The 14,015-nt window shown below is 38.5% G+C and overlaps 1 pseudogene; it reads right to left on the reverse strand.

The window, feature by feature from the left end:
- Window positions 1-1,162: 1,162 nt before the first annotated feature.
- On the reverse strand, window positions 1,163-2,055 carry LOC114940979 (uncharacterized; annotated as a pseudogene).
- Between the last annotated feature and the right edge of the window lie 11,960 nt (window positions 2,056-14,015).

Raw genomic sequence — 14,015 nt, forward strand, 5'->3', positions numbered from 1 at the left:
TCCAGAGATTGTATGCCGTCTTTGGTTACTTTGTATCCTAGGTATTCAATACCTTCTTCCGCGAAATTGCACTTTGCTACGTTGATCGATAAGCCGAACTTCTTCAAGCGTCTGAATATCTCTTCCAGGTGCTGCTTGTGCTCTTCTTCGTCCTTGAATGCTACCAAAACGTCGTCTATGTATGCGTGGCAATATTCCAAACCACGTAACGCTGTATCGATGAATCGTTGAAACGCTTGCGCGGCGTTGCGCAAGCCAAATGGCATTCGATTGAACTCGAACAGCCCAAATGGAGTTGTTACCGCAGTCTTATGCTTATCCTCATCGGCCACTGGTATCTGGAAATACGCTTTAATAAGATTGATTTTGCTGAATATTTTACATCCCGCCAAATGGTACGTGAAGTCTTGGATGTGTGGAAGCGGATACTTGTCCGGGACCGTTACACTATTCAGTCTGCGGAAATCCCCGCACGGTCTCCAACTACCATCTTCCTTTTTGACTAGATGTAGCGGGCTGGCCCATTGTGAAGAAGATGGTTGGCAGATCCCCTGCTTCACCATCATCTCGAATTCCTTCTTCGCTGCTGCATATTTCTCCGGCGCAAGCCTGCGCGGTCGTTCTGCTAGCGGAGGGCCGCTAATCATGATGTGTTTCACCTCATCCGTTGTATTCGACAATGCCGTAGGGCGCGTGATCTTGATGTACTTTCTAAGTAAATCTTTTATTTTACAGCTGCTACTCACAGTTAATACGGAAAGCTGTGCGGCGTGACTGGGGCGTGTGCTGGTGAACAAGGTCGTGTGCTGGTCAACCAGTCGGCGATTCTTCAGATCCGGCAAGAGTCCATAGTGCGCCAGAAAATCGGCTCCAATTATCGGTTGTCTCACGTTGGCTATCACGAAATTCCAGCGAAAAGGTCGTCGTAGGCCGAGATCCAATACCAATGTTCTGCTGCCGTATGTAAATATTTCGGTATTGTTGGCTGCAAATAACCTTAAATCAGTAGGTCGGAGCATACCACGGATTAGATTTCGCGGTATCGCGGAAACGTTCGCTCCGGTATCGATCAGGTAAGTAGTGCCGTTTGTTCTATCGCGAATTTTCAGGCGTGCGCTTCCCAGGTTCCCGCCGACGACCGCCTGGCATCGTGGCGATGGGCTTAGTTTTTCGACTTCTTTTCGTCCTTCCACTCGCATGGGCTTTCGCACTTATAGGCTTTGGCTCCAAATCTGCAGTGATAAAAGCAAAATTTGTTATCTTCCTTGCCGCGAGATTTGCTCCTCAATCGGTCTCTATATCCGCTGCGTCTTCGTGATCTGCTACGCGACCGGCTTCCAATCCGCTTGTTCAATGCCGCCATCTGTTTGGTTAGAGTAACGATCTCGGTGGTAACGATCTTGCTGAGCACTCCTGTCTCAGCGGTGACTGGCTGGACGGCCAACATGGCGGGTTTTGCCATGTCTAGAATTTTGTCAGCCTGGTTGGCTAACCTGCTCAAGTCGCCTACTTCGGATATGGATAAAATGACGCGAACATTTTCGGGGAGTTGCTCGAGAAATATCGTGCGCAGGACCCCATCGGTCACCTGCTCTTCCGCGAGATTACGCATTTTCTGTAGGAGGATGGACGGTTTGTTGTCTCCCAACTCATGCGCGGTTAGTAATTTCCGCAATCGCGAAGCGCTGGTCTCGCCCAATACGGTGGTGAGACGTTTTTTAATTGCCGCGTACCGATCCACTTCCGGTGGAGACGTCACGATATTTGCGACCAAAGGAAGAATAGCCGGGTCTAAATGTAATATTACGTAAACCTGGTTTCGTCGCTTGTAATCCGATGAATGGCAAACGCCGCCTCCATTTGCACGAACCATAGCTGCGGATTCTCTTTCCAGAAAAGTGGTAGCCGCACGGTGTTCGCCTCGATCGCCATGCCTTTTCTCGCGGGGGTGATCGGCAAGCCCGGTGTTCCGCTGTCGAGCGGGCCTTGCAAGTCCTCTGTCTCCGGCGCGTTAGAAGTGTCGTTCGGCCTGTCTGGCGTACGGTCCACTGGCATCCTCTTGGATGTCACTCTGTCCACTAAAAGTCACTTCGTGAAGAAAATGTTACCGGCGATCACGTCGGGGTCACCACTTATGGCGCTCAGGCCACGTGCGCGTTCTCGCCGACACGCCTTTTGAATCTCGTATTACTCTGGGGCGCGATTTGTAATGCTGAGGATTAGGACAGCAATAGTTCCACCCACTTTATTAACTCTAACAATAAGTTTTTTGCAAAAATACAACATCTAGCCGCGATTAACTTAATATCACACACGAGGCGTAATCTCTCGTATATTAGGGCGGAATAATAATAATAGGAAGAAGGTTGAGTCGAAGCGACCTGCGTGAGTGTCGATGTCGACCGCTGTCGCCATCTGCGTATTTCCCCGTTTAGGGAATTGGACAAGTGGGCCGCCACAAGCCTTACATTTATAGAAATAGGCCTTAAATCCTAAGCAATAAACCAAAATCATAATATTCAATTTCTGTAGATGCGGCCTCAATGTGATAATTTTTCGTTTTTAAGATTAATAATAAACCAACAAACGATAAAATTAGATCAATAATCATCAACAAATGATTACGCATCGATTAGACCGTTTTTTAATTAAAAATGAGATTTTTCCGCCTAACTTAATGCTAATTTTTCTTTTTTAATTAAAAAAATGTATATAAACCAACAAACGTTGCAATTGGGCCAACAAACGACCAACAAACGATTAAAAAAAATTTTTTAAGTTGAAGTTGACCGGCTAAGTTAATGGAGCTAATTTGCACCTATATCCGTCTTTTTCTGTTTAATTTTAGCGATTTTGACGAATAACGTCACCATGGTCGCTATTTTGAATTTATGAAAATTTACCAGACGGCATTCGATTTTACGTGAAAAAAGCTAAAATTAAGCCTTAATACGATCCTCTATTCTTAAATGAAAAATGGGCAGCCTAATGTGCCTTTTGACATGAAACGTTCGATATATATAAAATAAATAAATATATATATATATATATAATTATACATATATATAAATACATAAGATACATAAAAATTATTTATATTATTTATTTATTATATAACTTCTTTTTGTTAAATTCGTTTTTAATTGAGTAATATAATTAAAAGGTAAAAATATCGATAAAATAAAAAGTAAAACGATTATAAGAACGTAGATATTTGAGAATCGCGTGACAGAATTTAAAAAAGGTCGAGAGAAGAATTTTACCTTTTTTAAACCGATTATATATGTAAATGTCGCATAAATAACAAATAATGAGAACAGCTATATCTGGTAAAGGTATTTTCGATTTTATTTTTATTTAGAATAATAAAACGCACGTTTTGATATACAAAATGCACAATTATTCGCATCCCTTATAGAAATTTATCACTAGTAACGCCAATTTATCACTCATTTCGAGTAAATAAATTACTGTACTTAAATTACTGTATATTAGTATTTTAAGTACTCGAAATAAGTGATTAATTGACGTTACTAGCAAGGTTGGGTAGGTATAATACGTGAAGTATTATACAATTTTGACATGACATATTATACTATGTATTATATGTGGTTAGTTTTTGACATGTAATTTTTTTTGTATAAAACTTACAAATGGCGCTACATGAGCCAATAATTATTGCAGTCGATGCAGGTGCACCTTTAATTATTGGTAATTTTATGTGTACCCAGCTAACCATTTCTGCAGAGGCAAATGTAAGCAACAACTTTTGTTTTGTAAAATGGCCGCAGATAATAAACATATTTTGTCATTACCACAGATTAATAGACAGATCGCCAAAGGCCTGTTTAAAGAGGAGACCGTCATTTTTGCCCCTTACCGACACACTTTGCCCCTGGTTCGAGCCCAGGCTAATAAAATCCTTTAATTTTACCAAAAAACTTTGCCTCTAGTGCGAGTTCAGGCCAAAATCCTTTGATTATACGTGTAAAATAAAAAGATTTTAGCCTGAACTCGCACCAAAGGCAAAATTTTTTAGTAAAATCAAAGGATTTTATTAGCCTGGACTCGAACCAGGGGCAAAGTGTGTCGGTAAGAGGCAAAAATGACGGTCTCTTTAGACAGGCCTTTGGCAATCTGTCTATTAATATGTGTCATTACAAACACTGTGAGCATAAATTCAGTAAATATTTCCCAACATCTGTTAGCAGACTATATTGACAAAGTGGCAATGAGTAGCAAGCAGATCTGTCGAAAGTGTTGACAACAGATTGATGCCAAAAATGCAGCAGATCCTTCAGATCTAGAATTTTTCTTCGATTTGCTGAGCATTTGGCGCAAATCTGTCCTCAATTTACGATTGATAAATCTGTTCCCAGTCTGTTGCCAATCTGTCGTCGCACTGTTATAGTGATAGATCTGCTCTGGCGTTGCACCCAACTTGATGTTAGGATATACTTTCAACTTTTGATTGCAATTGGAGCGCACTTGAGGACACAGTAGGCCCTGGATTTGCAGCCATATTTGGTCGTATTTTGTTTCCCGATTGTTAACAATTTCCAAGCAAATGGTTAGCTGAGTAGTAATTTATAAATTATAGATTTTGACATTATTAAAATTGTATTAAAAAATAACAATAAATTATGTGAATTATGGTGGGCGACCGCAATATTGTTATTGAAATGTAGGAAATTTTTTAAAAATTAAAAAGGATAAAGCTTTTGCTTTATGTTTATATTGTAACAGAATACTCGCGAATTTATCAACTAAATTAATAAATCACAGGTTAGATAATTATTTTTTAATTAAAAATAAATTAGATTATCTTTTTACAACAAAAAAATTGTTTTATATAGGACTTAGATCATGAAATACTAAATGATAAGATGAGTTCGTTCGGAAAAATGCTGATAAATACGCTCAAAACGCTAAAAGAATGATTCTTGAATCTCATGTATAATACTTTTTTTACGTATAATACGTGCAGTGCCGGATTTACGTATAAACTAGACAAGCTGCAGCTTAGAGCTTCACATTATAAGGGGCCTCCTCGACAAAATATAAAAAATTTTTAAATTTTTAATATATTTTTTGTTAATATAAAATTGATATTAAAATAATAAAAATGTATTTTGTCATGGAATATTTTTCTATTTTTTATCAATTATGATATTTATGCTTATATCATCATAAAAAAATTTATTACAATAGTTTCGCGGTCAGCCAAAAAGAAATTATAGTTTTCCTATTTTAGTTAAAATATCGAAAGTAGTTTATTTTGTAACTATGGAGATGATACGTTAATTCCTTCGCAAGAATAGTTGTATAAATAAATATAAAAATATATAAAAAAATACATTTGCATATTATTGTTCGCAGCGCGCGTCCTGTTTTTTTTTTTTTTTTTTTTTCAACTTTGCAAAGAGGGAGAAGGGAGATGCTTGTAGAAAACAAGGGATCTCTTTAAGATCATATAACTTAAGGGCCACAAAAGTGTAAATCCGACCCTGAATAAGTGTATTATACATGTCATGTAGAAAATTGCTCTAACAGCCGAATTACCCAACTCTGGTTACTAGTGATAAATTTCTACAAAAGATATTTATAAATTTTCGTCCAAAATCTTTTTTGAAAGAAAGATTTTGTACGAGAAGTATATATATTTTAATTGATTTTATAATTTTATATGAAACCATCTTATATAAAATTAATTTGTGTGAATCTTTTATCCTTATAAAATATTTCTTGGCTGCTTTCGCAACAAAATCAAAATTAAACTATTATTTCTCAGATGTTGAAAACATTATATAGACGCATTTCCCAAATAATTTTATATGAATTAGTAAAAAAAAAATTTTTTTTAAGGTTTTGTTTACTAACTATTCCCTCACAATTAATTTTCTCTAATTATAAATAAACTATGAGTTTCTAAATTATGCAAACATATTCCTAAATTTGCCCACATAATTCCCAAACGATAGCAGTAATAAAAAATAAAAAATAAATAATAAAAAATATAAAATTTGTCCAATCGATGTCCACTAAGCGTACTTTAAACTTGATTTCCAAGTGAAATAATTATTTCCCAAACGTTAAAACTATTTATATTATTTATATTTATATTATATATATATATATATATATATTATTGTTTATATTTTTTATTTTATTAAATTTTTATTACTTTTTTATTCGTGTAAAAATAAAATCGCAAAAATTTTAGTCTCTCTACATAGTTGATTAGTTTTTATTTCCAGTTTTATCATTTTACGTTCAATTCTGTTTACATTGCACCGCGTTATTTCTCTCGACGGTAAACGAACAAGTTGCCACATTTTTAAATCTTCTGATTTAGTAGGATACTTGAAAATCGATCGTTTTATTTTCCACTGATTTCCTTCGATCTGAATGTCTTGTCGATCATTTATCTGCAAGCATGTAATAATTTTTGTCACAAGTAGCAATATTCCGTTTTCGAGAATCACTAGATTATTTGGAGATTTAGTTGTCAAAATGAAACCTTTGTATCTGAGACTTTTTACATCAAATATATTGTCATTTTGGTTCGTTCTTCTTTTAAGAATTTGAATAATCGGTATAATCGACGCTTTCATCGATATTGATGCCAATTCGTGCAATCGTCTACATACTTGTGCTAATGGACGATTGGCATTTCGAAGAAGCGATTTAATCTTCCCGAGAAGGCTTTCGAAAGGCTAAGCTGAAATTTTGCTCAGAATAACACTCATGTTTTGCATATTGTCTGCTAAATGAATAAAATTGTGCGCATTCATAATTTGAGACTGACGCCCATAAATGATACCCATTGTTTTAAAAAAACTTGTTAAATATGTTTTAGCGTGCGCGTTATACATAAATGATCGGTTCTTCTTGAACAATTTATTTGCGCATATACGGTGCGATGATTAACACGTTCTCCTTTAATCTCACATCTCTCACAAACCCAAAATCCTCCATGTTCCTTAATGCACTTTAGAAACGATCTTGCTGGCGTATCGCAAATAAAAGAATGAATTTTTACTTCAAATCGATGACCATTTATTTATTATTTCTTCAGCAAAAAGAAAATGTATTTCTTTTATAAAATCATGCAAGTATTTATTAGGACTCATGGGTTTGGCATTTCTGGAATAAATTGCAACAGGAAATGGTTCGTATATATCTGGATCAAAGAAAATTTTATATAATATAAGCCAAAATTGTTTTGTACTTGATTTAAACAACGGCACACCGTCGACATTAATTTGGAGTAAAATTTTATTATTTTCATGTAAATTTTCACGGAAGCACCTTTTGAGACCCTTTGCAATTCCAAAATATACAAATTCTTCAATACTATTATCTGCTGCTTCTATTTCTTGAATATTATATGTCGCAGCTTGTGTTTGTAAGAATGTCTTTGCCGATTTTGGAAGATCCGGTAACAATCTCGTTCGCAAAATAGCTAAGAGTTTATTTAACGTATTCTGCTGTATATTATTTACAATTGCTCAATTTCGAATCTGGGAAGTCTCATTCCGGGTTCCCTTAGGATTTCCGGGGCGTTTTTCAGGGTGCGCCAAACTCTTTACAATCTCTTTTCTCTCCTCTCTCCATATAATACATTACATACAATACGTTTTATCTCTGTACATATATTTTATTCTTTCCTCTCCTTTTCGCCTCCTTCCTTCCTCTTTCCGCTTCTGGACTTCCCTCGACAGTTAGTCTCTCCTCATCCCTCCTCTTTTTGTCCTCTCCTCTCCCTTGTTACTCCTTCTCTGTCCCCTCCTCTCAGCTATCTCTGTCTTTGTCCCGGTTCTCTGTCCTCTTTGTCTTGATTCTCTCTCTCCACCTTTAATATACAAAACCTGCCTTTTCCTTCACCCCTCACCTTTCCCCATAACAAACATGATCTTCCTCTCTTTCCTCGCCTGGCCATTTTGCGACCTTACAATTTTCGGAGTCCCTTCCTCCCTTCCCCTTTTCCCTTCCTCCTCTTTTTTCCCTCTCTCTTCCTTTTTTTCTTCCTATCTACTGTTCCATCCTTTTTCCTTACTTTCCTTCCTATTCCTCTCTCTTGCCTCCTCTTTTCTTTTACTCCCCTTTTCTCTCTAACCTCTGCTCCCCCTCGTTCCATTTTCTTCTACCCCCTTTCCTCTCATCTTTTTTATTCTCCATCTCTACCATCACTATTATTTTCCCATCATCCCCCCTCACCTTTTTTTTTGTGACGCTGGGGAAACCGTCATGGTACCGCGCACCCCCGGGTAGGGGTGCGGGTTATGTGGGACTCCTTGTTCCCCTTGATCGAGCCACGAATGGTTCGACCAGGGGGCCCAAGACCTACCGCACTAAAACCCCAGCGGGTGTCCTTCCCGGGCGTTGGATAGGGGACGGCGAGGATGCTGGTATCCCATGCCGTCTCGCCGCCCCCCCGCCAAGCCGTCTCCGGGGAGCTGCCTCGGCCTTGCAACCGAGACCCCTCCCCGACCGCACAGTCAATGACTGTGCGGTTCCCTCGCGGTTGCGGCGCAGGGCGAACACCGGCCCCACGCCGCGCCCTCCCAAAGAGTTTGAGGGGGCGGGGGCATGGCTCGAGAGCTCCCGCTCGAGCCATCGCCCCCGCCCCCCCAGTGATCGCAACCCCCGGATCCCCTAAAGGGTGATCCAGTTCGGCGTTCCACCGGGGGAGCCCTCACCGGGGGTTTCTCTCTGAAGGAGAGAAACCCCCTCCGTGGACGACGTTGCCCTCCCACCGGTATCATCCCCCCTCACCTCCCATGACCCTGTTATACCTGCTTTTCTATCCAGCACCATTTCCGTCATCCTCTCCAGCAGTATCCTCCTCTCTTCCTGGTCTTCTCCATCCAGTCCTTTTCATGCAACATTTTTTCTCCTCCTCCATCTTCTTTCCATCTCCTCCGCTTCTCCGCTCTTCTTTCTATTTTCTCTCTCTTCTCTCTCTCCTTTCTCTTCTAACCTAATCTTCCTGAATCTTCCTGAATTGCATTTTTCTCCTTTCTTTTTCTTTCTTTGACCCACCTGTCCTTTTCTCTCTCTTCTTTATACCTAACCACCTTTTCTCTCTTCTTTGTCCTTTCCTGTCTTCTTCCCTACTCTTCTGTCGTTTCCTCTTTTCCTCTCCTCTCCCTCTTTTCACTCTTCACTTCTTACTTCTCCTTCCTTCAGCCTTCCTCACTTCTACTCTTTGTTTAATTCTTATCTCCTACACTTTTGCCTTTTGTACTTGCTTATCGCAGTCACTTTCGTCACTTGCGTGACAATGCGCGCGCAACTTCCTTCCTCTCACGTGTTCTTCCTACTCTTCCTTGCGCCATCTCTGGCTCTTTCTCTCGCCTATCACTACTACTATGCTTTCTTTCTTACCGCCTTTTTCTTCCTGTCTTATCGACTCTCTCCTTTCTTTTCCTCTGTTCCTTTCTTCCTTTTTTTCACACACAATTTTTTATTCTCTCCTCTCTTCCTTCTTCCTTCCTCTGTTCTTATACCTGTTCCTTTCCTCCTTTTCCTCTCCTATTCGTCTTTTCTTCCTTTCTCTTCCTCCTCCTCTCTTCATCTCTGGCCGTGCGTCATCCCGTGGCATCTGCCACATGTACGACTGTTTCACAGCCATTCCCTCCACTTTCTCCTTTCCTTCCTTGCTTTCCTTGCTCCTCGATTTTCTCCCTCTATTCCTTCCTCCAATTCCTCCTTTTCCTTTCTTTCGTTTTCTTCCTTCTCCCGTCCTTTTCCGTATGTCTCCTGCTCCCATGTGAATCCGTCTCTACGTGTCTACCATTTTACCGCTTGTCTTCCTTTTTACCACTTTTCGTCACTTCTCCTTTGCTCACCTCCTTTCTCTTCTTTCCTTCCTTTCCTTCATTCTGTCCCTTCTTTCTCCTCACTTCCACACAATTTCTTTCTCCTTTTTCACATCTTATTATTTAACTATTTCGGAGTACTCTCGAACCACGTCTTCTCACTTGCCGCCATCTTGGCAACCCCCCCAAATGGGAAGTCTCATCTAATACTTCATTTTCATTTTCAATGACTCTTGCTTCCTCATATTTTTCATTATTATCTGCCAAATCATCAATCTTATTATGTTGCTCTCTGTCTTCAGATTTCCGATTGCTTGATGACGATTGCTCATTATTATTTATAGGTTCATTTTCGTTTTCTTCAGTCATTGAGCCATCTAAAACTTCTGGCATTCGCATTTCTTTAATATTCTGTGGAGCTGTCTCATCTACTAATATTGCTGCTTCCTGTATTATTTCGTCTAAGGGATCATTTTGTAAGTCATTTGTTTCATTAGTATGATTCATAGTAGTTTGTATATTTATTTGATTATGTGTAAAATTATAGGAAATAATGTGTCAATAATAATAATTATATACATAAAGAATATAACGAAGAATAGCGTTTTGTAAGACAATATAAAAAAGAAAATTGGCTTACTGATACGAAATTGATGCCGTGATCGTTTTGTCATTAAAGCTTTGACATCAGCTCGTATAGCACAATGCTTTGCAACTCTTCTTCGAATTAAAAATCTCTTTTTTTTCATCTTCATGTTATCACGTTCACATTCGCAAAGATATATGTAAGACTGTGACGATTATACAAAACTAATAATAATATATGTACAACATATATATATATATATATATATATATATATATATATATATATATTGTTACGTCCCTGATCTTTCATCCCCTGAATATCATCCCTTGTGTCGTGGAGCTTCATCGTTAAGGGGGGTTGTTTATTGACAACCGCCCGGTGGTTGTTTTCAGGCTCCATGACAGTTTTGGTCTAGCTGTCATCTCGTACGGACGTGACTTGACCAGAGAGCAATCTTCTTTCTTTCGCGTGTACATTAGTCATTGTATTTCATCATTGTATAAAGGATCATTTCTTCATAAGAGAGTGTATTTATTTCGCGAGCCGCGAGTGAGTGAGAGTGTGTGCGAGAGACGTCTTTTGCGAGAAAGAACGTCCGGAGGACGTAACATTTTGGGGGCTCGTCCGGGATCGGATCGAAGGAATATCTCACCGCAGCGGAACGGAAACGTCGAGAATGATACATTCCCCGAGAATTACCCGTTCACAAGCTCCGTCTCGAACGACTGGCAGCGAGGAATCAGGAGAGCAAACGGGCTCGTTACCGGAAGTTGCAGGAGAACCGGCGGTAACAGAATCTACAGCTCGGGTTCTCCTTCTTGAAATGCGAGAGATGCGACAGGAACAGACTCGTCGAGAGGACGAAATTGCGGCGATGCTGCGTCGTCACGACGAGGAACTTCTAGCCTTGAAGGAGATTCATTCCCGGCCACAAAATCTACAGCTAAGTCCTTCTAATAATAGAACGTGTGGAAATTCGGGTACGCATTTTTTAAATGAGAGGGAGAACGATTTTTGCGCGATATTAGGGTACAAATTAAAACCTGATACTTATGACGGGACAGTATCACTTCGTGAATTTTTCTCGCAGTTTAACTTAATTGCTCAAGCGAATAGTTGGGATGATACAACAAAGACTGTTGCACTCGCTTCGAATTTGAGGGGAAAAGCGCGTTCAGTATTAGAGACGGTAGAAGACGTGTCCAATTTAGAATTCAACGAATTAAAATCAAAACTTGAATTGCGTTTTGGAGAAGGACTCTTATCACAAAATTATTACGTTCAATTTACAAATCGGAAACAAAAGTTTGGGGAAGATTTGGCAACATTAGGTTCGGAACTTGAAAGATTGGTTCGCCTTGCGTATCCCGAGTGCCCACACGAAATCCGAGATAAAATCGCCTGCGCGCAATTCATTTCAGCGATATATGATAATTTTGTCAAACGAACTTTACAATTAGAAAATATAACCTCATTGAGTTTGGCAATTGAAAGGGCAAAAGCCATAAAAATAATTCAAGGGGAGGGTTACGAAAGAAAGAGAGGAAATTTTAATTTTAATAAAAATTTTTCGAGTATTGAAAAAAAGAACGCGCAGGGTAATAAATTAGAAGGCGAACGGGATGAAAGAGATAAGAAAGAAAAGAACGGAAAAGGAAATTGGCCAGGCAGCAAATTTAGCGCCGGCCAAAGAGAATGTTGGACGTGTGGGAAAATCGGACATTTCCGGTACGAATGTCCTATTGAGAAGGGAAACTTGGTTTAGCCGAGCTTACCGGGGAGAGTTTGGCTTTTGTGAAAAATTCCTCGGAAGTTATATTAAATGTAAATAGAATTAAGGATAATGATTATTTCATTTTTAAAGGAAAAATAGATGATAAAGTATGTTCTTTCAAGGTTGACACGGGCTCCGATGTTTCCATAATAAATAGCAAATTCGTTGAAAAAGAAAAAAGGAAGATTTCTAAGAATTTTGTTAATTTAAGATATCCCACCGGAGAAAAAGTTTGTGTAGAATTTTGGGCAGAAGTTAAAGTCGAATTAGGGAAATATTCGTTAAAAATTCCAATGTTTATTGCAGACATAAATGATGAATGTCTTTTGGGAATAGATTTTCTAAAAATGGTAAATTTGGAAAAAATCTTTGATTCGGCTTTTGGAATTCCGACGTTTGAAAAAGAAATAGCTAGAATTGAAGATTCTTTTAAAAAAGTTCCAATCCCCTTGAAAGAACTCTATGAAATGAATTCTCAACATTTAACTGAAATAGAAAAGGAAAGTTTTGTCGATTTTCTTAATGAATTTGATGATTTATTTTCTGAGAACATTATTGCGGGAAATTGTACTGTTGTAGAACATAATGTAAATGTGCGAGATTCTCCTCCCATAAAACAGGTTCCTCGTAGGATTCCGATTCAAATGAGGGAAGAAGTCGATAAGATTTTGGAAGATATGAGTTCACGTGGAGTAATTGAGGAGTCACATAGTCCATGGGTTTCTCCTGCTGTCATGGTTAAAAAGAAGGACGGTTCTATAAGGTTCTGTGTTGATTATAGAAAATTAAACGAGGTGACTATTAAGGATTCTTATCCCCTTCCCCGAATTGATGACATTCTTGATCAGCTAACAGGTAATTCTTGGTTTTCCACTCTTGATCTTAAAAGTGGGTATTGGCAAATTAAGATCCGTCCCGAAGACAAAGAGAAAACGGCTTTTTCAATAGGAAAAGGACTTTGGCAATTTACAATTATGCCCTTTGGGTTGTGTAACGCCCCTGCAACATTTGAACGCCTTATGGAAAAGGTCTTACAAAATTTATTATCAAAAATTTGCCTTGTTTATTTGGATGATGTGATAATTTTTGGGAAAAGTTTTACTGAAATGATAAACAATCTTAGAACAGTATTTTTACGATTAAGAGAAGCAAATTTAAAAATAAATCCGAAGAAATGTGTGTTATTTAGTAAAACTGTAAAATATTTGGGTCATGTGGTTTCCGCGGAGGGCGTTGTTACAGATCCCGATAAGATTTCCGTTGTTAAAGATTGGCCAATACCTCACACAAAAAAACAATTACGAAGTTTTCTGGGATTTTGTTCTTATTATCGTAAATTTGTTAAAGGATTCTCTTCCTTAGCTAAACCCCTTTACATGTTGACAGAAGGTCAAATTAAATACATATGGGGAGATGAATGTCAAAAAGCTTTTGAAAAGTTAAAGTTTTTATTATGTTCTTCTCCAATTCTTTCTTTTCCAAGGGAAAAGGGAGAATTTTTATTAGATACCGACGCGTCGAATATAGGAATCGGTGCAGTGTTGTCTCAGAAACAAGATGGAGAAGAGAAAGTAATTGCTTATTTTAGTCGTGTGCTTAATAAAGCCGAACGGAACTATTGCGTTACTCGCCGGGAACTTTTAGCGATAGTAGATTCTATAAAATTTTTTCGTCATTATCTTTTGGGACAAAAGTTTTTAATCCGTATGGATCATGTTTTGTTACGATGGCTTTTATCTTTCAGAGATTTGGAAGGTCAATTAGCTCGATGGATGGAGAGATTACAGCAATACGAGTTTGAGATTATCTATCGTAAAGGGATTTCTCA

Source organism: Nylanderia fulva, unplaced genomic scaffold (assembly GCF_048542155.1).
Source record: "Nylanderia fulva isolate GAGA-0341 unplaced genomic scaffold, ASM4854215v1 Scaffold178, whole genome shotgun sequence".
In the NCBI taxonomy this organism is placed as follows: domain Eukaryota; kingdom Metazoa; phylum Arthropoda; class Insecta; order Hymenoptera; family Formicidae; genus Nylanderia; species Nylanderia fulva.